Below are 25,335 nucleotides of genomic sequence, written 5' to 3' on the forward strand. Positions count from 1 at the left end.
GATACAAAGTATGTGCATGAGTGGAGGAAGGGACAGAGGGAGAGACTCTCAAGTTCATTGTGCTGAGTGTGGTGCCCAGATTGGGCCCTGATCTCACGACCCTGAGATCATGACCTAAGCCGAAACCAAGAGTTGGACACTCTATCAACTGAGCCACCCAGGAGTCCCTTAAGAATATAAATTTAAGGGCACCTGGGTGGCTCAGTGGGTTAAAGCCTCTGCCTTTGGCTCAGGTCATGATCTCAGGGTCCTGGGATCAAGCCCCGCATGAGGCTCTCTGCTCAGCAGGGAGCCTGCTTCCCTTCCTCTCTCTCTCTCTGCCTACCTCTCTGCCTACTTATGATCTCTGTCAAATAAATAAATAAAATCTTTAAAAAGTCTGTTTAAAAAAAAGAAAATAAATTTAATAACCAAATTCAATGATGAATTTTAAAAGAATGAGGTGAGATTACAGAGCTAAGAAAAATAAATTGAGTACAGATATAATTACTACAAATCTAACAAATAACTAGAAATGACAAGAAATAGGATCAACAGAACTGAAAGGCAAATCAAGGGTGTGGAGATAAGGGCTCAAATAATCAAATGCATGGCTAAGGAAAAATAAAAGGGGAAATCAATTGCAATGTACATGGTAAACATAGAAGACTAAGACAATCCAACATAAAAATTGTGCTTCAACTTGAGATGCCAACACATGGAACAGAAAAATTATTCAGAAATAGAATTTGGGCAATGCTCCAGCAAGGGAAAAAGGAACTGAGTCTCAAGACTGAGAGAACACACTGTTTCATGGATGAGCTTATAAAAAAACTATCAACATTAAAACAAATCCTGGTTTAAATTACTAAATTTGAAGAAGAAACAAAGAATTTTTCAGATAACCAGGCAGGAAACTGTCACTTTCATATAATGGGTGGAACTCAAGATTGTTCTCAGACTTCTCGACACTCACAATAAAATGCCAAGAGACAGCGGATTACCATCAAGTGTTGAGGGTAAGAAAAAAATACACTGAGGATATTCTATCCAAACAAGCTGTTGTTTAAATTAAAGACAACAGAGACACATTCTTGTTATAAATTTATAGCTCCCCAAGTCTTTAGAAGCCAATGAATGATGATTTCAGGTTTTTGGTGCCCCATTTTTTTTTTTTTTTTAAATAAAAGCAATACTGCACTTAGTAGCAGCAATTTAACATTTTAGAATATTGATGCCTTTCGGAAATCCCTAGAATCTTACTTAAGCTAATAAATGACCATTCTTTACAAAAGAACTATAGTTATTAGAATTTCACTTCCATGAAATGCCATGACTCTTTCTTGATCATGTGCCGGTGAGTGTATCTTTAGAATACAATTCACAGAACTGTTGTGATGAAACCCAATTCGAGTGAAAGCCTGGTGAGTGGAACCAGTCTTGATGACCTGTTCCATTTCATTAAACAGTCTTCACAGAGCCCAAAATGATCAAGCCTTAAAGGTGTCTTAAATTCAGGGAATAGCTTATTCACTGGTAAAATCTCTTTTGTTAACACTTTTAATAAGAGTACCTTGTATCTTGGAATTTATAAAATCTCTCCTATTCATGCCTTCTTCCCATACTTACTCATTCTTGCCAACCCCTAACTCATAGCCTTCCTCATTTCTATCACAATCTCTTAAACAACAATGGATATACGGAACATCAAGGATAAGTTAATGGATGTCATAGTCAAAAACATGAACAAATAAAAACTCACCACTATACTGTACTTGTAACACAGTCACTAATACTGTCTAATCTGACCAGTGATTCAGTAAGGTTAGGAACGATCATTTATTTGAGCAAGTATATGTCAATGTCATTCCAAAAAAGGTATTTTGTGTCATCACAAAAACACACCTCATATTTCAGTGTACTGTTCAATTTAACAGCTAAATCATAATAAAAGATTTTTAAAATGAGAATATGTTAAGATAATAAAATGCACGTGGCCCAATCAAACGTATATAGAAGAAGACAGGATGGCTCAATTTTCTGAACTATAATGCCTGGCAGAGCTATTAATAATGTGTTTTGGTGAACTTTACCTATAGCTACTGGCTCATCTACCAATCATGAAGTATAACTGTATGTTGAATGAGTGAAGTACAATAATTCTGTCTTCTCTTATTTTACAAAAGTGTTAAGTCTGAAAGATGAGACTCTGACGAGGAAAGAGACCTTTCCTCCTTTGTGATGATCTTTGTTACTGCTTGTTGGAAATCCAGGTCCCCAGCCTCCACCCGATCATCAGATTCAGAATCTGCATTGGTAACAAGATCCTGGGGTAATTCCTATGGGGCTGGAAGTCTGGGAAACACTAGTCTAATTCAACCTCCTCACATTATTAGTGCAGCAATGAAGACATTCAAATCCCTAAACAGTAAAATAGAGAGGCCAACAAAAACAACCCCAAAGCTCCAAATAATACAAAACTAAAAAATAAATAAATAAATAAAATTCAACCTGCTGTTTAAAATAAAATGGTTCTTTTTCTGCATTTGTACCAGTTGCTTTTTAGTCTCTTTCTGGAGAGCCTCCTAGCCCAACATGAGTCCATGTGTACTGTGCTCCCCAGTATTTCCGAGCACTGCCAGATCAGCAGGTCCCCAACCAAACTAATACATCCTGTCATCTCTTCAGAAAACCATTCCTTCTCCAACATCCCTTAATGGAACAGCCACCCACACAGTCAACCCTGACGAAACTTTCATAATTATCTGGGATTCTTCAATCTCCCTCTACATTTAAACTCGTATTGATTGATCTTTCTGAATCTATGCAGACTCTGCCCATTCTGCCTACAGCCATGAGCGTTTGTTCCGAGAAAGATCTTATCACACTATTTTTCCTTTTGAAAATTGTTAATGGTTCATTACTGCCTATAAGAAAAGTCCACGCTTTAGCAAGTCATAGGCCCTTGAGAATCAGTTATTAGTTTTACTTTGAAAGCAGAGGAGATTGGCATAGTGCTGGCACATAGTAGACCCTAACTAAGTGGCTACTGAACAGAATTCGTAAAGGGTCCATTAATACTTCCCCTTAAGTTGGCCAGCTGAATGTAACAGCAACAACAAAAATCCCCCAAATAAAAAGTAACTGCTCTAAAAAATACATGTAACATCGAATTGCCCAAATATAAGCAGATTACTAATTTTGTGATAATTATTGCGATAAGGTGCTTGTAATGTATAGAGATCAAATGTTTTCTATTTTGATAACTGAGAGTAAATAAATGAAAAAATAACTTCTCATGCAGTGAACCAATTATAATGATTTCTCCTACCTTGTTTTCATTTTACTATCAGAGAAACGATAGTATCTCTAGCCAATAAATAAGTGGATGTGCTTACTTACAGAAAAGTATTATAGACATATTTTAATCTTTTTAAAATAAGAATAGGTCCAGAAATGATCAGTATATTAGTATAATTAACAACAGATTTGGCTTCTTCAAGAGCTGATAATTAGTCCCACTAACAGCCTACTAAAATCTTGTTTCCATGAGTCTACTAGTTCAGGATAAAAAGTCACACTATGATAGAAGTTTACAAGAGCATGGAGTTCTATGTGTGTGCATGCTTGTATACGTACACATAAGCACATAAACACACATACCCACATGTTCATATATAGGTTGTGGGTTTTTTTTTTTTTAAGATTTTATTTATTTATTTGACAGAGATCACAAGTAGGCAGAGAGGGGGAAGCAGGCTCCCTAATGAGCAGAGAACTCGATGCAGGGCTCGATCCCAGGACCCCGAGATCATGACCTGAGCCAAAGGCAGAGGCTTAACCCACTGAGCCACACAGGCGCCCCTCATATATAGGTTTTACAGATTCCTAATATTTCTCTTAAACAACAAAATGTTTTATTTAATTGTTTCTGTATAAACTATACAATTCTAAGTATCACACAGGGAATGTAACTTAATATTTTAAATATTAAAGTTATTAATAATTAATAATACACTTTAATATTTTCTTAACTATTAAAGTTTATTGTCATGAATATATGACTAAAATTCTAGTGTCTGAATACAGAAATATGCCACAGCCTATTGTAGTGTATTGAGTCAGCCTTTCCCTGGATCTACATTGCCCCCAGTCATTGAACTTGAAGTTCTTAAATCTAGTTTTATATTTTTAAATCTTCTATGCACATTACCACCTGTGTTCACCTTCTAATTTGTTACTTTGCATTGGCTGTAAGCTTGGGGAAAAGATAGGATTTATTAATATTTTGTATAAAATTACATTAAACAGTTTCTAATAGGGATTACTGACCATTCCTTTGCAATCAACACATGGGCTCCGTGGCAGCTATGGAGCCACTCAAGGACATTTCCCCTGATTTCCAGCCTTCTGGCTGTGTGTTAGAGACATGAAGTTGCCAACAATCTGACTTCCAGACAAGTAGGATGTTACCGCAGCAGAGGTAAGCCTAAATTTGATTAAATATAAACCTTTATTATCTAGTGGTGATTAAGAATCAGAAATTACTAAATAAAATGGATCATAAAAATGCCTCACTCTAAAAAATCAATTTATTCATACATTCTTTATATATAAGAAACCACATCCATTTGAAGTGCACATTTCAATGTGCAGATTCTACACAGATTCAGAACATTTCCAACGTCTCCAGTGTATCCTCATGTCCTTTTGTGACGTATCCTTTTTTTCCTTGTCCTATTCAACCACTTACCTCCTTTCTTGAACTATAGTTTTCTACTATTTTATGTAAATGGAATCATACAGCATATATTCTTTTTGTGTTTGGATGTCTCAGCTTTTCTAAACCATCACTTTTAAACTAATGGATACTGTTCTCATTGGACTTTAACTGCAACTAGACCAGGACTTCAGGCCGCAGAAGAGCAATAAATGAAATCTATAATTGCTTTCTTATTTCTAGGGTTGTTCTTAAATAGCCAATTATATCTAATTAAGATATAAACATCAAATATAATCAACCTGTCAGTTGGAAACAATTATCAACATGGCCCTGGTTGCAAATCATTGACTTTTAATGGCTAATAAGCAAAAGGCTTAAAATGTAATACACTATATGTACATTTTTTAAAAAGATTTTTTTATTTATTTGAAAGAGAGAGCGTGCACACGTACACACACAAATGGGGGCAGGGGCAGAGGGAGAAAGAGTCTTAAGCAGCCTCCATGTGGAGCTCTACTCGGGACTCACTATCATGACCCTGAGATCACAACCTGAGCAGAAACCGAGTTGCACCTTTAACCTCCCGTACCACCCAAGCACCCCTATGTATGTTCATTTTTACAATACTGTTTAATATTTTTGAGTGTTCTGTGATAGGCATTATGCATGCCTTCTCCCAAATAATCCTTCCAATCGTATGAGGTATTATTACACCCTCATTTTATTGATAAGGAACCTGAGACTTAAGGGAGGTAAGTAATTTGCCCAAAGTTTTACAGAAAATGCTGGAACCAGAGTCTGAATATATCTAGAACAGTCTGACTATAAAGGCACGTTCTGAACCACAGATCATATATGCTGATTTAAAATCACAGGGTCAAAAAGATCATCAGAAGCCCAATAATTGGGTTATTTTTCTTTTAGAGGGACATGGCAAAAGAATCACAAATACTTATCCAGGTCCTTAGATAAGAGCAGTAAAGAGAATGAAAAATGGTTCTGTAGTTCCTACTTATACAAAGAACTGTATCACAGGCAGGCAATCTGATAATTCTCCAATGCAATTTTATTAAATAAGCCAGTATATTGGGGTACTTGAGTGGCTCAGTTGGTTGACTGTCTGCCTTTGGCTCAGGTCATGGCCCCAGGGTCCTGGGATGGAGTCTCACATTGGGCTCTCTGCTCGGCAGGAGGCCTGCTTTTTTCCCTTTCCCTCTGCCTTTGCCTGCCGTTCCCCCTGCTTATGATCTGTCAAATAAAATCTTAATAAAAAATTAAAATAATAATAGTAGAAAAATAAGCCAGTATACACCAAGCAGTGCAGGAGGTTCAGGGAAACCAAGAAGACTTAATTCCTGCCCTGGAGGATGTCAATTCATTTGTAAAGAAGACAGACATGTAAATAGATTATAACTGTAGGTGGTAACTTGTTTTTAGCTATACTCTGGGAACATGTGAAGAGCTTTTCCCAAAATAAATTAATAACCATGTGATCAACTGTACCAGGCATAAATGTATTCAGTAGAAACTCAAATATCGTCTTGCACATTAGGTACCATCTCTAAAAATAAAAAGACCTGAGTCATGAATAGATTTCTAAGTGATCCTAAAAACCTGGCAGCAAACATCTAATGGAACCCTTAAGAAAAATTCTGAGGGACACCTGGGTGGCTCAGTCCATTAAGTGTCTGCCTTCAGCTCAGGTCATGATCCCAGAGTCCTGAGATCCAGACCTGCATCGAATTCCATGCTCAGTGGGGATCCTGCTTCCCCTCTCTCTGCTGTTCCCCCTGCCTGTGCTCTCTCTCTCTCTCTCTGTGTCAAATAAATAAATAAATAAAACCTTTTAAAAAATAAAAGAAAGAAATAAAGAAAAATTTTGAAAGACCTAGCAGGATGAGTCAATCTGTAGCCTGGAAAATGACCACAATTGAGAACAGGAGCAGGGCCTAAAGCTAACACAACTGCCTGAAATGAGCAGATGAGGAGCAGAAGGAGGGAGAAACACTCACTCAGAACAATGACAAGAGCCATAGGGCAGCTATTTTAGCCTAAGAACATCATGAGATATTCACAGGCGATCTGTTACTAGCCTCAGGGAGGATAGGACGATTCAAGGGGGTAGGGATGGAATGAGAAACCAGAAGAAACATTCAGTATATACTTAATCAGGGTAATGTATAGAAAAGAAAGATAAGAGTAAGATGGATGAAAAGGAAGTCCCAGGCTCCCTTCCTCCAGAGAACCACTGAATTAACAACATACAGAAAAAAATTCTGTTACGAAAACTCCAGAACCCATTTAAGAACCTGCAGTACCGCCAGCAAGTGCAAAGCCCAGGAAAGCCTCACTGGAACAGGTGAGAAGGGCCATTTCATGTTATCTATGACTGCCTCTTGCCCAAGACAACAGTTTCAGCCTGGCTTGTGGCTGCTCCTCTAAGGGTGGGTGTGGAGGGAAAAGAGTGGAACATTCCGGTGGTTTGGAGGGCTGCCCAAGGGACTGGGTACTATCTCATGTGATTCAGGTGCTAAGGTGACTGGCACGGTCTGGATGCCCAGAGGATTCTGAAAGCAAGGGAGAACAGGAGCAGCTTGCCACAGCATCCAAGAGCCCGCAGGGCCACAGATGGGCTGGCACGGCCTGTGGCAATTGAGAGAAGGTGCCCAACTTGTTGCTTCTCTCTCAGAAGGGAGAAGGGGCATATGTCCAATGTTCTGGCTTTTCAGTGAGTTTCCCAAGGGAATGGTATCTATCTTGCCTGATCTGGGAAGCTTCTGGGGAGCCAGGATGCTTCAGATGCCTGGAAGCTAGTGAGAACAAGGAGAACAGGGCAGCCTGCTCCCATGGCTCCCAAGAACCTGCAGTGCCACAGACAGATACCAGATGGTACAAAAGACTACAAGGTCCTGAAAACAAAACTGAAAACTTCTTTAACTGAAAAATCATGTATACAGCCTTGAGAGTCACACACCTCCCCCCTCCAAAGGTGTCAGAGGCCTCCAAAATCTATACTTTTGCTGGCTGGTGAAGTCGTCCTGTGTATGAAGCAGTCCATAAAGACTGGAAGAAGTGGGTGCATTTACAAATGCAAAACACTCAGGGAAAAAAAACAAAAACAAACCACATAAAGAACAAGTGAAATATGTTTCAATCAATGGAACAAAATAAATTCCCAGAAACCAACCCCAAGGAACAGAGTTCTATTAATTACATGACAAAGAATATAAATAATTTCCTTAAAGAGCTCAATGATCTAAAAGAGAACACAGTTAGACAATTAAATGTAATAAAATCAGTAAAATGATGCATGAACAAAATGAGAATATCAACAGAGAGACAGAAACCATTAAAAACAACCAAACAGAAATTTTGGAGCTAAAGAATAATTAGAAAAGTTTGGTCAACTAATATTCAATAAGGGATCTAAGAATACCTCGTGGAGGAAAGGGCAGTCTTTTTAACAAAGGATACTGGGAAAACTAGAGAAATACATGCAGAACAATGAAACTGGAGCCCCATCTCACACAACTAATAAAACTTAACTCAAAATGGATCAGACACTTGAACATAAGAACTAATACCATAAACTCCAAGGAAAAAAATGAAGGGAAGAAGCTCACTGATACTAGTCTTGGCAATGACTTTTCAGACATGACACCAAATGCATAAACCACAAAAGCACAAATGACAAATGGGACTACATCAAATTCAAAAGCTTCTGTACAGCAAAAGAAACAATTAACAGAATAAAAAGACAACCTACAGGAGAAAATTTTTCCAAACCACCTATCGAATAAGGGGTTAATATCCAAAATATATAAAGAACTCATAAAACTTAGTAACAACAAAAAACCACCCCAAACAATCCAACTTAAAAATGAGCAGAGAACTAAAAAGACGTATTTCCAAAGAAGACATCAAAATGGCCAACAGACAGATGAAAAGAAGTTCAGTATCACTAACCATCAGAGAAATGCAAAAAGCCACGATGAAGTATCACTTGGCTGCCATCAAGGAGACAAGAGAAAACAGGTACTGGTGAGAATGTGGTGAAAAGGGAACTCTTACACACTGGTTGTGAGAATGTAAATGGTCCAACCAGTACAGAAAACAATAGAGAGGTTCCTCAAAGATTAAAAATAGATCTACTATACAAACCAGCAATTCGGCTTCTGGATATATACCCAAAAGAAATGAAAACAGGATGTTAATGGGATACATGCTCTTTCATGTTGATCACAGCATTATTCACAGTAGCCCAAATATGGAAACAACCCAAATGCCCATCAATGGATACATGGATAAAAAAGATGTGGCACACATACAGGACAGAATATTATTCAGCCACGAGAAAGGCGGATATCCTGCCCTTTGTGACAACACGGACAAACCTTGAGCACATTGCATAAGTGAGATAAATCAGAGAAAGACAAATGCTGTATGATATCACTTATATGCAGAATCTAAAAAATTCAAACCTGTAAAAATCAGAGTAAAATGGTGGTTACCAGGAGATAAAGAGCAAGAGGTAAGAATGACCATGTTTAAGGATACGATTTGTAATGCGTAGTAAATAAGCCATAGAAATCTACTGCACTGTACTGTCCTGATGTAATGTGATAAATATCACTATCATGGCAATCATACTGCAATATATAAATTTAACAAAGTAATATACTATACATCTTAAATTTACACAATGTTACATGCCAAATTTATTCAATTCCAAAAAAGGTTCAGTGTCAGACTTGATCAAGCAGAAGAGTCAGCAAAATTGAAGACAAGTCATTTGAAATTATTGAGACAGAGGAACAAAGACAAAAAGAATGAAGAAAAGTGAAATTCCTAAAAGACTTACAGTAGATCATCAAATGGACCAAGATATGTATTACACGGGTCAGAAGGAGAAGAGAAAGAGAAAAGGACAAAGAGCTTATCTGAATAAACAATGACTGAAAATGGTGCAAATCAGAGAAAGGAAATGGATATTCAAATTGAAGAAATTCAAAGAACTCTAACTAGGATGAACCTAAAAGAGGTTCATGCCAAGACACATTATAATCCAAGTGTCAAAAGTCAAAGACAGACTATTAAAAGCAGCACAAGAAAAAAAGCTCATCATGTACATGAGAGCTTCCATGATCCTCTCCATGGCTTTCTCAGCAGAAACCTTACAGTCCAGTGGGAATTGCATGATATATTCAAATTGCTGGAAGAAAAAAAGAAAATACTGTCACTAAGAATATTGTATCTGGTAAAAATGTCCCTCAAAAATGAAGGAAATAAACAAAAGCTTTATCTTTCCCACCTACACAAAAGCTGGGGGCGTTCACCGTCACTGGACCTGTTCTAAATAATAAATGCTGAACACCGCAAGTTGAAGCAGGAGGACACCTGACAGCAGCATGAAAGCATGTACACACGTGGAGCTTGCTGGTAGATGGGACTACAGAGACAGCTACAGAATGCTGTAACCCGCAACAGTAATGTGTACAGCACTATTAATTCTGATATAGAACTTAAAAGACAAAAGCATAAAAATAATTATGACACTATGTTAATGGATATGCAACATGTAAAGATGTAATTTGTGAAATCAGTAACGTCAGTGGAGGTGATGAGATATAACAGAGCTTTTGTTGAAATTAAGTTTAAATAGCTTTATGTTATAACTATAAGATTTTTCATGGAAGCCTCATGGTCACCACAAGAACCCAAACACATAAAAGACAATGGAAAAGGAGGGGTACCCAGATGGCTCAGTGGTTAAGCGTCTGCCTTCAGCTCAGGTCAGGATCACAGGGTCCTGGAATCAAGCCCCATCATCGTGCTCCCTGCTCAGCAGGAAGCCTGCTTCTCCCTCTCCCTCTGCTGCTTCCCCAACTTGTGCTCTCTCTCCCCCGGTCAAATAAGTAAATAAAATCTTAAAAAAAAAAAAAAAGAGGGCACCTGGGTGGCTCAGTGGGTTAAGCTGCTGCCTTCGGCTCAGGTCACGATCTCAGGGTCCTGGGATCAAGTCCCGCAACGGGCTCTCTACTCAGCAGGGAGCCTGCTTCTCTCTCTCTCTCTGCCTACTTGTGATCTCTCTCTCTCTCTCTCTCTGTCAAATAAATAAATAAATAAATCTTTAAAAAGTTTAAAAAAAGTAAAATAAAAAAAAGAAAATGAAAAAGGAATCAAAGCATGTCTACACAAAAACATCAATGAAACGAGGCAGCAAGAGAGAAAAAGAGAGAAAAAAGTTTTAAGACAGAGAAAACAACATGGCAACAGTTAAGTCCTTCCCTATGACTAACTGCTTGAAATATAAATGGATTAAACTCCCCAATCAAAAGACAATGAGTGCTAAAAGACACTTTCCATAAGGTGAATGAAAGGATGGAAAATGATTTTCTATCCAAATAGTAATCTGAAGAACAAGTTGACCATACTTCTATTAGACAGACTTTAAGTCAAAAATGGCCAAGGGGCGCCTGGGTGGCTCAGTGGGTTAAGCCTCTGCCTTTGGCTCAGATCATGTTCTCAGGGTCCTGGGATCCAGTGAGGAAGCAGGCACCCTGCTGAGCAGAAACAGAGAGACAAAGCTCTGTCAAATAAGTAAAATATATTTTTTTTAAATGGCCACAAGAAACAAAGTCATTATGTAATGACGAAAGAGTCAATTCACCAGTAAGATATAACAATTATAAGTATATATGTTCCTAATACCAGAGCACCCAAATGTATGAAGCCAACATCCACAGAATTGAAGGAAGAAACAGACGGTAACACCATGTTAGTAAAAGATTTCAATGGATAAAACAACCAGACAGCAATAAGGAAAGGGAGGACCTGAACAACACTACAGACCAAAAGGACCTAACAGACATACACAGAACACCCACTCAACAGAAGCATAATACATGTTCTTCTCAAACACATAGAGAATATTCTCCAGGATATATTACATATTAGTGCACAAAAGAAATCTTGACAAATTTAAGAAGATGGAATCATACCAAGTATTTTTTCTAATCACAATGGAATGAAACTAGAAGTCAACAGCAGTAGGAAAATTGGAAAATTCACAAATATTTAGAAATGAAACAACTTACTCTTGAATAACCAAAGGGTCAAAGAAGAAATCACAAGGGAAATTAAAAAGTATTTTGAAATAAATAAAAACAAAAACACAAAGTATTAAGAGGGAAGTTTATAGTAATAAACACCTACACTGAAAAAGAAGATCTCAAATCAACAACCTGACTTTATACCTCCAAGAACTAGGGGGGAAAAAAAAAAACAAAAACTAAAATCAAAGTTAATAAAAGGAAGGAAATGAAGACTAAAACAAATATAAACAAAATAATTAAAAACAACTGAAAAACAATCAGTGAAACTAAGGGTTTTTTTTTTTTAAATATCAACAAAATAGATAAGCAGTAACCACGCTAAAGACAGACATACAGGCAAATGGAACAGAATGAAGAGCCCAGAAATAAACCCTCATGTATGTCAAATGACCTTTGACAAGGGTGTCACAATGGAGCAAGGATAGTCTTTTCAACAAATGGTGCTGAAAAAACTGGATATCCACATGCAAAAGAATGAAGATGGACATTTATCTTATACCATCATATACACAAAATGGATTAAAGTCTTAATGTAAGACCTGAAACTATAAAACTCCTCAAGAAAATATAGTGGAAAGCTTCATACAGTGGAACAGGCAATGATTTCTTGGTTTTAACACCAAAAGCACAGATAAAAAAAACAAAGAGAGACAAAGGGGACAACATCAAACTTAAAAACATTTTTTTTAAAGATTTTATTTATTTATGGCAGAAAGAGATAGTGAGAGAGGGAACATAAGCAGAGGGAGCTGGAGAGGTAGAAGCAGGCTTCCTACTAATAAGCAGGGAGCCCGATATGGGGCTGGATCTCAGGACCCTGGGATCATGACCTGACCCAAAGGCAGCCGCTTAATGACTGAGCCACCCAGGTGCCCCATCAAACTTAAAAACTTCTGCACAGCAAAGGAAACAAAAGAGTGAAAAGGCAACCAATGGAAGGGGAGAAAATATCTGCAAACTGCTTATCAAATAAGGGGTTAATATCCAGAATATAAAAAGAACTCATAAAGCGCAATTTGAAAAATAATAACCTGATTAAACAAAGGACTTCAATAAATAGTTCTCCAAAGAATATATGCAAATGGCCAACAAGCGTATGAAAAGATGCTCAACTTCAGTAATCAGTGAGATACAAATCAAAACCACAATGAAGTATCACCTTATACCTGTTAGGATGGCCACTATCAGTAAAATAAAATGACAAGTGTTGATGAGGATAGAGAAATTGGAACCCTTGTGCGATGTTGGTGGGACTGTATATGGTGCAACCACTATGGAAAACAGTCTGGAGGTTCCTCGAGAAATTAAAAATACAACTACCACTTGACCCAGCAATCCCACTTTGGAGTATATATTCAAAAGAACTGAAAACAGACTTCCAAGAGGTATTTGCATATCCATGAACACTACAGCATTATTCACAATAGGCAAAATGTGAAGGCAACCTCAAGGTCCATCAAAGGATGAATGGATAAAAAAAAAATAATCTGAGCCAAATACAAAAAGGCAAATACTGCATAATTTTACTTACAGGAAGTATTTAAAGTAATCAAACTCATAGAAACAGAAAGGAGATTGGTGGTTGCCAGCAGCAGGGGGATGGGGAGAAAGGGAGAGTCACCGTTAAACAGGTACAAAGTTCTGTCATGCAATACGAGAGTTTAGAGATCTGATGTACAACAATGTGCACAAAGTAAGCAATAACTTAATCTATACTTGAAAATTAAGAGGGTTAAAAAAATACATGTATGTATATATAAATGTAATTCAGGAAAATGAGGGTATAGATTAGGAGCACCAAAAAGACAATCCATTGAGACAAATTAATAACTGTTCTTTCCCAAGTAAATCCAAATATAGTTCTTCATACAAAACAATGGAAGTTATTATTCTTAATCTATATATTGTACATGTGGCTATTTGAAAACACTCATCCCTATCTATGACAGAGAAGGTTTCTGAAATCTGAAAATTTCTACTGTAACTAGTAAGTATATATGAAAAGTTTCCATTTTCCTCTCTGAGCAACTCATGGAAATTGTTTATTTTTATTGACAGTGGAAAGCTGAACGTGTTATGTTTTCAGTCAACAGAGGCCAGAAATGAATGTGACTGAAATCTCGATATTGAAACATTTCTGGTGCAAGGGGAAAATGAAAGGCTTTACCAATTAATTAAAAAAACACCTATGCTAGACTCTAAAGACACATCCATGAAGTTTACATGACATTTATAGAGTCCTTAACTATTTTGGGACTTCACTATTTTTTACACATATAAGTTGGAAAATTAAAAATTAAGATAAAAATTAAAAAGTCACTAAAACCAAATCTAAAATGAAAAAAAAAAAAAACCCAACCATACTCCTTTATATATGATTTTTAAATTGATTAATTACTGATTCACTAATTAGTGTCTGCCTGCCCCAGGAGAGTATAAAGAACCTGGTTTATATTCCTGAGACAGAACTGGATACTGCAACAGAACTCACTGACTTCCCTCTGTATTGAAAATAACAAAGATTAAGTTTATAAAAGAAAAAACCACAAACTTTCTTCACATCTTCATCTGTGTTCTCTTCTCTCTTCCCAATCATAAGTACATACTTGATTTCCTTCTGTTTTCAAGATATTGTCACCAACTTATCATCTCTTTCTAAACACTGTTGGAAGGTGACATTGGTTGGGGCAGGGAGGGAAGTTTAATTAGGGAGGTGCGGGAATTTAACATTTATCTACTTTTAACATCACTGTATCTAATTCTGCTTATCAATAAATTTTCAAAACTCATATTTGTTGGTCAGCTGTCAGGCTCAACTAGTTAAATTTTAATGTAGACCACCAACCACATATATAATATCATATAATGGTATAAATCATACTTTATCTACATGATAAAATGTCATACCAACATTCAAATCATATATACTTTAATAAAATGGTTTATAAGTAAATCTGAAAATATAGGAGAGGGAAAAAGGAAGGAAAGAAAGAAAGACATTTTCTTTTCCCATTTTCTATCAATATATTCTGGCAAATTCTAAAATTGGTGTGTTATGAAATTCTGAAATCTGTGATCTGGCAAAATCTCACTACACGAAGTTGGATAATTATTTGGAACTTTGTGCTTATTCAAAGAATCTTTCTTACTCAAAATGGATATTCCAATTTCTGAAATCCACTCAAATTTGGAGAATGGAAACATAGTTTTTCTTGGAATAATCACTTTGTATACTTACCGAATTTTTATTAATTTTTACATTATAATCTGAGAGAACACGCATTTGTTCTTTTGTATTTGGGCAGGGCAGAAGTGTACTATTTATAAACAACTGGTAGGATAAATGACGGAATACTGATATTTGTCTTAGGATCATGACAAAATTATCTTTTTTTTTTAATAAGATTTTTTTTTTTAAGATTTTATTTATTTATTTGACAGAGAGATCAGAAGTAGACAGAGAGAGAGAGAGAGGAGGAAGCAGGCTCCATGCCGAGCAGAGAGCCTGATGCGGGGCTCGATCCCAGGACCCTGAGATCATGACCTGAGCTGTAGGCAGAGGCTTTAACCCACTGAGCCACCCAGGTGCCCCGACAAAATTATCTTTAAAGAAAGAAGAAAGAAAGAAATCTGTGTGTGTGTGCCTGGGAGGGGTTGTGGGGTTGTTAGTGTGTGTGTGTATATGTGTATGAGATTCATATATACATATATATACATATATATATATGTATATATGAATGAATTTTTTACAGACATTTCTAAGATATGTTAGTTCTACTGGCAGGAGAATAAAAAAAATTTAGAACACTCCAAAGTGCAGCTCCATGAAATAAAAAATATTTCTCCTCTCCCACAATAGTTCATAAAATCAATGAAATGTTTCATTGACCTAACCAGTGGCTATGTAGAAATGTCATGTACTTCTATTTTGGAAAGAAAAAACCCCACAAAACTTGATTAGAAAAACAAACACACAAACATAACTGCAGTGGAACTGAATCCTTACTAGATGAGATAGCTCTGGCAACCTAGGAGAACAGGCTCCTCTGAACACATCACAAAATATTCTCTTCCGGGACTATCAACAAAAGGAGAGGTGTAATGAAGCAAGCGGGGTTGGGGGAGGGTTGTGGGTGTGGAGGGAAAGAAAACCCAGCTTTTACTATTTTTCAAAAGAGACAACCTGCCTCTAAGACAAAATCTGACCAAAAACTCATCTTACACTTCTGCATCAGAGACTGATAGTCTTCCAGTATCTTCCTCCACAACAGGCCCTTTGACCTTCAGGTGTGAACCTGGCCTTGCTTTTAGGAGCAACCAATGAGAATTAAGGGAAAATGGCACGAATCTTCACCCCTTCTGCCTTATCAGCTGGAACGTGGATGCGAAGTCTAGTGCTACCATGAGATAAACCGGGAAGCCTCACACAGGAAAGCAACAGGATGGAACTCATCTGGCTCTCTCACCTTGTTCAAAAGGGCCACACCAGCCTTGAAATGCCTCCAGATTTCTTGAATGTGGGAGAAAAAGAACCATCTATTTTGTGTAAGGAACTGTCACCTCTTATTCAGTTACTTAACACTCAAACCTGATCCCAAGTCTCACTCATTCATTCCCCACCGCACAGAACAGTCTACGTTTGTGTCTGTTACTTGGGGATTCTCTCATTTGAGATCATGTTTTCCTGAGCATAATACAAATTTTTTTAAAAAAAGTAATACTATGAACAACTTTCTTCCAACAGCTGCCACTAGTGGGCCTTACCTAAGAATTCTAAAAAAATAACAAAATAAGAGCTAAAATAACCTGTAAACAGGAAGTCCCTAAAATATTTTCTGCTACCTGAGCATTACCACCCCAAAATATTCTTTCTCTTGTCTGTTAGAGTAATATAGTAAAAAGCAACCACATAATAATTCATTTTGCTGGGGACTGAACTTGCTTGTTCAACTCCCAGAAAATTCCAGGGGAGTCAGAGCTTTAAGCTCCTTGGCTTGCCAGTGAGACAGGCTCCTTTGTCTTCTAGGCTCTCACACTGTGTGTGACTGCCATTTTCTCATTTCTTTCTAAATGTGTATTTTAAGCCAATAGGATTGATTGTTTGTATGTATGTATGTATGTATGTATTTATTTATTTTTGAGGAGGGGGTGGTACTTGAACTCATAACCCTGAGGCAAGACCTGAGCTGAGATCAAGAGTCGAGCCACCCAGGCAATGTGCAATGTGGATCTTTCTGAATGAAAAAGTGTTAAAGGAGGCCTAGCAGCAGCAGAATTTTGGTAACTGAAAAGGTAAGCCCGCAGGACAGAAAAGACATGGTACACAAATTAGAAAGGCAAATTAGAGTCATGGTATGAATGAATTTTCAAATCAGTGATAATGGTTTTAAAATCACTAACAAAAATAATAGAAATTATATTTGAACAACAAAAGCAAAGTGAAAGTAAAAACATTAACGTCCTACAAATATCTTTTCCTTGTGGCCATGACCCAGTATATGTGGCAACTCTAGAATGCATAACGAGGTCAAAAATTCGCCAAATGTAATAGCAGTTACATAGAGAGTAGTCTACACAGGTTCCAGCAATATAGCTCACTGGCCAAATCCAGGCCACTACCTGTTTTTGTATGGCTAATAAGCTAAAATTAGATCTTACATTTTTAAATGGTTATGTTTTACATAACTATATAAGTACCTACATAACAAAATACTCTCAACTGGCCTGCCAAAACTTTAATATTTAGTACTCGATCCTAAATTGCCAGTGCTTGATCTACACGATTAATCATGTCTTTCTGACTAATACTTAAGGACAAGACAAATAAATCCAAATTTGAGAAACTTGTGACGCTCCACAGTTCTATAGTACTGTGGTATATATACTGACTATAGTCAGTATGAAATTAAGAATAATCCCCACAGGGGCGCCTGGGTGGCTTAGTTAAGCATCCAACTCAAGATTTCAGCTCAGATTGTGATATCATGGGTTGTGGGATGGAGCCCTGTGGCAGGCTCCACCCTCAGTGGGGAGTCTGTTAGAGATTCTCTCTCACCCTCTCCCTCCATTTGCATGGTCTTTCTCTCTCAGGTAAATCAATCAATCAATCTTCAACAACCAAAAAAAAAAGTCTTGCACAGTTGGAAAAGAAAGGCCTACTTAGAATTTCAACCACTGGTTAACAATTGGCAAATAAATTTACTTAGAATAATATGATACTCGGAGAGATGTTAATAAGTGTTATTTGTGGTCAAAAATTAGGAAAATTCTTACAAAAAGTTGAACAAAGTATTGTTTTGTATGTGTATATGTGTGTTCATTTTGCTTTACTCTAAGACTTCTCAGAGCCTTAAAAATATCTCCTAGACAGGGATATGGTATACACCAGTTCCTAAATTTATTTTACTTTACTTCTGATACCTATTAATATCTCGAAGAAAGTATAGATACAATATAGTTTGGGAAATATTTACTTCATATGATATCAAAATAAATTAGCTGGAGATTAAAAAAGTTAAATATACAAGATACATCATAAAATCTAGAAGGGAACCAATTAAAAGAGATTTAACAAATCTCTTGCAGAGTTAGTACTCTCTTGGCTAAAGAAAAATGGAGTAAGTCATTAAGAAAAAGATTACTGAAAATGTGATGAAAAAATAAAATTTTTTAAGTCAAAACCAACAAAAAAAGAGAAAGTATGCACAATAAATACAATAAACAGTTGCATATATAATGCATTAAAGAATTTATAGGACAATGGACATCAACAGTTAACTAAGAGAAAATATAACAAGTAACTTGCCTATGTGCCTGCACTAGTGACCCCTTTTGACTGTTTTTCTTACTGAAACAAACAAACAAAAAAAAAAATTTCAAACTAGGGTGATATGACAGCCTAACTTAAAACTTGGTCCACTTGCCCATGGCTCTTAGGATAAAAAGCAAACTCCTTAACATGGCCGACAGGAAGTGAACTTGGCAGACTTATGCCTTTACTCTCCAGCTTCCTCTCTGCCTCCACTCCTCCCCGCCCCCAGCCACAGAACCACGGTGTAGGACACTCTTTCTCCCAGGACATTCTCTCCCCATCACCCCACTCATTTATCTCAATTCACTTGCACATAGCCTTCAGTTCTGACTTTCAGTTCAGACTCTATTTTCTCAGAAGAGCCTTCTTCTACTGTGATTCCGTGGACTTGGATCAGATTCTCCTTTCAATAGTCTTGGCACCCTGCCCTTTCCCTTCACAGAGCTCACCTCCGGTTTTAACGATATGAGTGTGGGACAACTGCATTAAAGTTGAATCATCTGACTACCTGATAAACTCCATAAGGCCAGGGACCATGACTGTGTTGTTCATCTTTCTACCCCCAGCACTCAGAAGAGTATCATAACAATTTTTAAAAAACAAAGCAACAACAAAAAATACTTCTGAAAAAGGATAAAGATGCTATCTATTTTTAGGACAGTGAGACTAGGGGTAATACTTTTCCTACTTTTCTGCATTTTACATTTATTTTCTATGACACATGTTAATAAAAAACAGAAGTTTATGATGGACCCATATCTAAATAAGTAAATATAATAAGTGAAAATCAGACTTTTTAAAAAATTGGGGTGATGAAACTTGATCCTATGCAGAATTAATTCAAATAGAAAACTTAGCACATATTTATTGAAAAGGAAAATGTTCCTGATGTAGAGATAACTGAAAAAATATACCATAAAATAGTGTACCTGATATGAATCCATTTTATGGTTATATAAGCCATATAACCATTATATGATTATTTTATGATTTATGAAACCTTGGCAAGTACTAGAATTTCATACACTACAACCTTTAAATGTGATGATCTCTGGGTAGTGGAACTAAAAGGTCTTTTTTTCTACAAGATCATTTGCTTTTCTACATTTTTAATGTTTTCTGTTTGTATACATGTTAGGAAAAAATTAATCTCTTTTTTCGCATTTACATTTTGGTTCAATTTGCAGCCCATTTTTAGGAATACATCTATTTTTTTCAAGTAAGAAATGCCTTACATTAAACTACCTACCTACTTCTTACAGTATCATACCAATTATTTTCTATAGTTTGTTTTATTAAAGCATACTTGACTCGAAGGTACTTCACATAAACTTTTAACAAGTTCATGGCACTGATAATATGGTATTACAAATTATCAATATCAATTTTCCGATACTGCAAGCCTTCTAGATTCTATTGTTGTCATGTGAGTCATCACCTACCTTTACATCCATAAAACTTCCCAAAAAGTCACCATAATCTTAACTAAGAGAAGCCGAAAAACATTTTTGAAAAATTATTCTGCAGAACATTATTTTCCACTTATTCCAAACAGCACAAGGTTTGCAGGAAATGAAATGAAACCATGGTAACCAACTAAACCTATCATGAGCTATCAGATCAAAAGAACACATAGTACATTACACGTCAACGCCTACCACCAGCATAATCTTTCCCCGGTTCTTTTTGATCCTTCTTCCTATACATGAAAAAAGCCTTCAACCAGTTTTTATCTTTTAAAAATGTGAAAGCCCCTTTACCAGTATCTAGTGTAATTCTCTGACTTTATCCAGGAACTCTGGCTGAGTTTACCTTTAAGAGTCAACCTCATGCTCTGAGATTCAATTAAGAATTCCTGTAGGGTTTTTTTCCCAATTATTAGCAAATTACATTTTTTACTTCAATGAATTTTATAATTTTTTTTTAATACAGGAGCAATAGTTTCTTCATACTAAAGCTTCAGCACTGTAAAGATAAAAACATATTCTCACAGGAATTTCTTCCTTAATAGAATCTTACCAGCATTCCAAACTCAAAGACACAATAAATTAAATCATAACTGCACATAATACAGAAAAGCCCCCTTTTGTCCTCTTGCCCATTCTGTCACCAATCATCAACCCCCATCCTAGGAACTGAAGCTAAATCCACAGAATCTAGCTCAACATGTTCTTAAACTACCAACCATCAGTTAAAATGAAATAAACAATGTATGGATGGCTTTTGTCAGGCATTAATTGTTTATTATGCAACTATTTAGCCAGAGAGACAATAGGGCAAGCCTCCATAAAGACTAAAGATTATCGGGGCACCTGGGTGGCTCAGTGGGTTAAGCCTCTGCCTTCCGCTCAGGTCATGATTCCAGGGTTCTGGGATAGAGCCCCAGATCGGGCTCTCTGCTCGGCACGGAGCCTTCTTCCCTTCCTCTCTCTCTGCCTGCTTATGATCTCTGTCAAATAAATAAATAAAATCTTAAAAAAAAAAAAAAAGACTAAAGATTATCTTTACTGCTATGGTTAGCCACTCTCTTGATAGTGATCACTTAACATAAAATATTTTTTCTTTTATATAAAAAATATGCATATGTAATGTGCCACAAAATAAAATGGAAACACACCATAAAAAATACATCTATTTTATGCACAACGAACTTCTGAACAGATAGACACCTAATTGCGAATGACATTGTTTCTAAGAAGTGGAACTAGAAGAAGCATGTGGTAGAAAAGAAAGGTTATTTGACATTATTTGGAAAAAAAAATTTAACCACATCCACATGTTGATTTCATAATCATAATAGATGTAGTAAATTACATAAATGCAGATATGCAATTATTTTTATAGATGACTATTGTTTTTCTTTATCCAAGCTGACTACAAAATTATTTTTGTAAGTACAAATGATCACCAAATGATTTTATCATGAAATTTTAGTTTAAATAATTAAACTTATAAATACTTGATTTTGCTTTTCTCTTTTTGGGGTGAAAAGTTAACTCTTAAGGATTAGTTAGAGTAAGTCTTATCCTAAAAGTCTTTAGAGAGGGTTGGTAGGCTTTATAAAAATGATCATGTGTTAACTTAAAAGTCTTTATTAAAAAATTCAAAAGCTAAGAGTTTACTTTTCTGCCACACTCCTTGTCAACTTAGAGAAGTGCTGCATGATTTAGTGTTGTTTTGGATATTGTTTTTAACAAGTTATATCCTCTATTTTTTTTAAGATTTTATTTATTTATTTGACAGAGAGAGAGAGATCACAAGTAGGCAGAGGCAGGCAGAGAGAGAGGGGGAAGGAAACAGGCTCCCTGCCAAGCAGAGAGCCCAATGCGGGGCTTGATACCAGGACCCTGAGGTCATGACATGAGCCGAAGGCAGAGGCTTAACCCACTGAGCCACCCAGGTGCCCCTTTATTCTCTTAGTTTTTTGTTCTTTAGCAAGTTAACCCTTGGATTCCTTACTATAAAATGCAGAAAATACAGTATATACCATATAGGCTTATTTCATAGATCACACTCAGTTTTCCAACCTGTATGCCCTGAAAAGAGGTTGCAGGTTAAAAGATACGAAAAGTGTCTAGCCATTTTAAAGACAAGGAAGGTATGGTGCAGCTGAAGTCCTTGGGCTGGTCACACTGGGCCAAACCAAGGTAAATACAGTACATTTACTTTAGTGTACCATAGAACATAATTTTCAATGGGTGCCACAATATGAAAAAGTATTGGAAAATACTTAAAGATAATGCACATAAAGTATTTACCACAGTGTCTGCCTGACTCAGGAAATATTCAGTAAATGCTAACTCTTACTATATTTATAAAACTGTTAAGTCCATTAGTAAGATATTTATGTATGCCAAATCATTCACAGGAAAGGAGGCACGTTATCAACACATTCTGAGGCAGTATCTGTTACCAAGAAACAGATCTTAAATTAAGAGAACCTGTAGGCTTTCTACTGCACCTTAGAGTAGATGTAAGTCAGATTCCAGTTTCCCTTTGCAAAGCAGATAATCAGAGTGAGTTACCTCTCTTGCATCAAAGTTCCTGTCAATACACTCTAAAATGTACTTGAAATTCAACTCCATCCTCAATGCTCTGTGGAATTTGCCTTATGTTGTGCCTTAAGAATACAAAACCCAAAAATATCTTGAAATCAGCTTTTTTAATTTCTCTATCTTGGTTTTAAATCCATTGCAATGTATGCATGCTTTCGAGATGGAACTGAAGCTTAAACAGACAGTATATGAGTGAAGATAAGACCATAAAAACACGACAAATGTAGTACCACTCAAGAGTGCACATCAAAACCACAGTGCGGTTCCACTTTACTCCCACTAGGGCATCACACCTACTGTTTATTTCATTTTTTTTAAGATTTTATTTATTTATTTGACAGACAGAGATCACAAGTAGGTAGAGAGGCAGGCAGAGAGAGAGAGAGAGAGAGAGAGAGAGGAAGCAGACTCTCTGCCGAGCAGAGAGCCCAGTGCGGGGCTCAATCCCAGGACCCTGGGATCATGACCCGAGCCGAAGGCAGAGGCTTTAACCCACTGAGTCACCTAGGCGCCCACACCTACTGTTTAAATCAAAGACATAATAACAAGTATTGCAAGGACTGGAGAAATTGGAACCCTCATACATCACTGGTGGGACTGTAAAATAGTAAAACTACTTTGGAAAAAAATTTGGCAGTTCTTCAAAATGTTAAACCTAGAGCCACAATATGATCCAGCAATTTCACTCCTAGGTGTGTACCCAAGAGAAATGAAAACATATGTCTGCACAAAGACTTGTACAGAGCACTATCCATACTAGCATATTTATAGCAATGTTATTCATAATAACCCCAAAGTGGGAACAACTCAAATGTTCATGAACTGATGAGTGGGGAAACAAAAGGAAGTATGTATCTATACATCAAAGTATTATGTACTTTAATAAAAAGGAATAAAATACTAATACATGTGACAACACAGATGAACCTTGAAAACATGCTAAGGGAAAGATGTAAAACAAAAAAACACATATTATATATGATTCCATTTTTATGAAATGTCTTTGAGGTATGAATCTATAGAGACAAAAACATGCCAATGGTTCTCCTAGGCTGGAAGGGTTGGGAATAAGAGAGAAGTGACTACAGATGGGTATGGAGTTTCTTTTTTAGGGTGATTAAATGTTTTAAAATTATGTTGCATAACTTTGTGACTGCATCAAAACCTACTGAATTGTACAATTTAAATGGGTGAATTCGTATGTTAATTATAATTCTTAAAAAAATTTTTTTAAAGAGTAAGATAAAATAACATGCAAAAGGCAAACTTGTGAATAAAGTTAGGGGGAAAAGTTGGAATTTTGTAATATATAGAAACTAAGTGGTTGTTATCGGTTGAAGTTACAGAATACTCTGGACAAGAGGGAAATCTTTTTCAGTCCAAGGGGAAAAAAATTAAAACCCCAGGGAACAGGAAGAAAACAAATCAGTTAGTCAATGAGCCCTTAACTTTTCTTCTCTATCTAATACTTCAGCAAGAAGTCTTTTAGGCTTGTTTAACAAAAAAGGGGTGTGAAAGGGATGCCTGTGTGGCTAAGTCGCTTAAACATCTTTGTCTTGGGTCATGATTGGGGGTCCTGGGACCAATTCTTGCATCGGGCTCCTTGCTCAGCGGGGCACTTGCTTCTCCCTCTGCCTAGCACTCCCCCTGCTTATGCACACTCACTCTTTCAGACAAATAACTAAATAAAGTCTTTAAAAACAGGGGGTTGTGAAAAAGAGAAAAAAAGTGGGGAAGGTATCTGAACTTAGCAAACCGAAGAAATCTGGTAGATTTTCTCCCCCTTCTTTCCCCTTCTCTGCTTCTAGCATTTAATTCTAATTTGTTGACTGAAAATGAGAAATATATCAAAGGCTCTTATACTCAACCTATATATAGTTAAAGTTTTCTCTCCCTTAGATAGTTTACTTGAAAAGCCATTAAGCAGAATGCTTGGTAAGATTGGAGTCCAGAAATACAGAAAGTGAGTAAATCTAATGTTTAATGGAATATCTCTCAATGAGTGCTCCACAGAGAGATTTCATGAAGAGGGTCTCATAATCAAATGAGTTTGGGCAAGGCAGTATGGTTTTTAAAACAATACTCACAGGCTCTGAGAACTACTGTAGGAAAGAAGTCCAACGAATTATATTTAATGGCAGGACACTCATGGGGCTCCTCAAATTCACCTCTCTACTACAGATAATGCTGCCAATGTTGGCCAAGAATCCCCTGTTCCACAGACCCTGAACTCGAGAACACTGTCCTCTCTGACTTCCCTCTCTATTGCCCCCAACACTGACTAATCCTTCTCCTAACCAATTATTTAAATAAGTTGATACATTCCATTTAGAGTTAAATCTTCAGTTTTGGAAGTTATTACCTTCCATTTTGACCCAAGGTTGCAAATTAGTTTCTTTGATTCTTCCCAAAATGAAAATCACACTATTGAATTTTTTGTGTGTGATTATAAAAATGATACACACGCGCTGTAAAAAAAAAAATATCAGGCAACTCATAAAGATTCCTTTAGACATTTCTTTGCTTACATAGATACCCAATAGATACATAATCTTACCTTAGTAGTATAATACCGTACATACTGTCCTATATAATGAATTTTATTTTTCAGATTAACATGGACCAATACATATTTCAAAATTTATTGAATAA

At 36.5% G+C, this 25,335-nt stretch overlaps 1 protein-coding gene across 4 annotated transcripts in view; it reads right to left on the bottom strand.

The window, feature by feature from the left end:
• The window catches only part of CHN1 (chimerin 1), a 204,742-nt gene that overhangs the window by 93,595 nt on the left and 85,812 nt on the right, over positions 1-25,335 (bottom strand). The gene's annotated exons all lie outside the window — the stretch shown is intronic.

The sequence above is a fragment of the Lontra canadensis genome, unplaced genomic scaffold (genome assembly GCF_010015895.1).
Source record: "Lontra canadensis isolate GAN:19392208 unplaced genomic scaffold, GSC_riverotter_1.0 scaffold11, whole genome shotgun sequence".
Lineage (NCBI taxonomy): Eukaryota > Metazoa > Chordata > Mammalia > Carnivora > Mustelidae > Lontra > Lontra canadensis.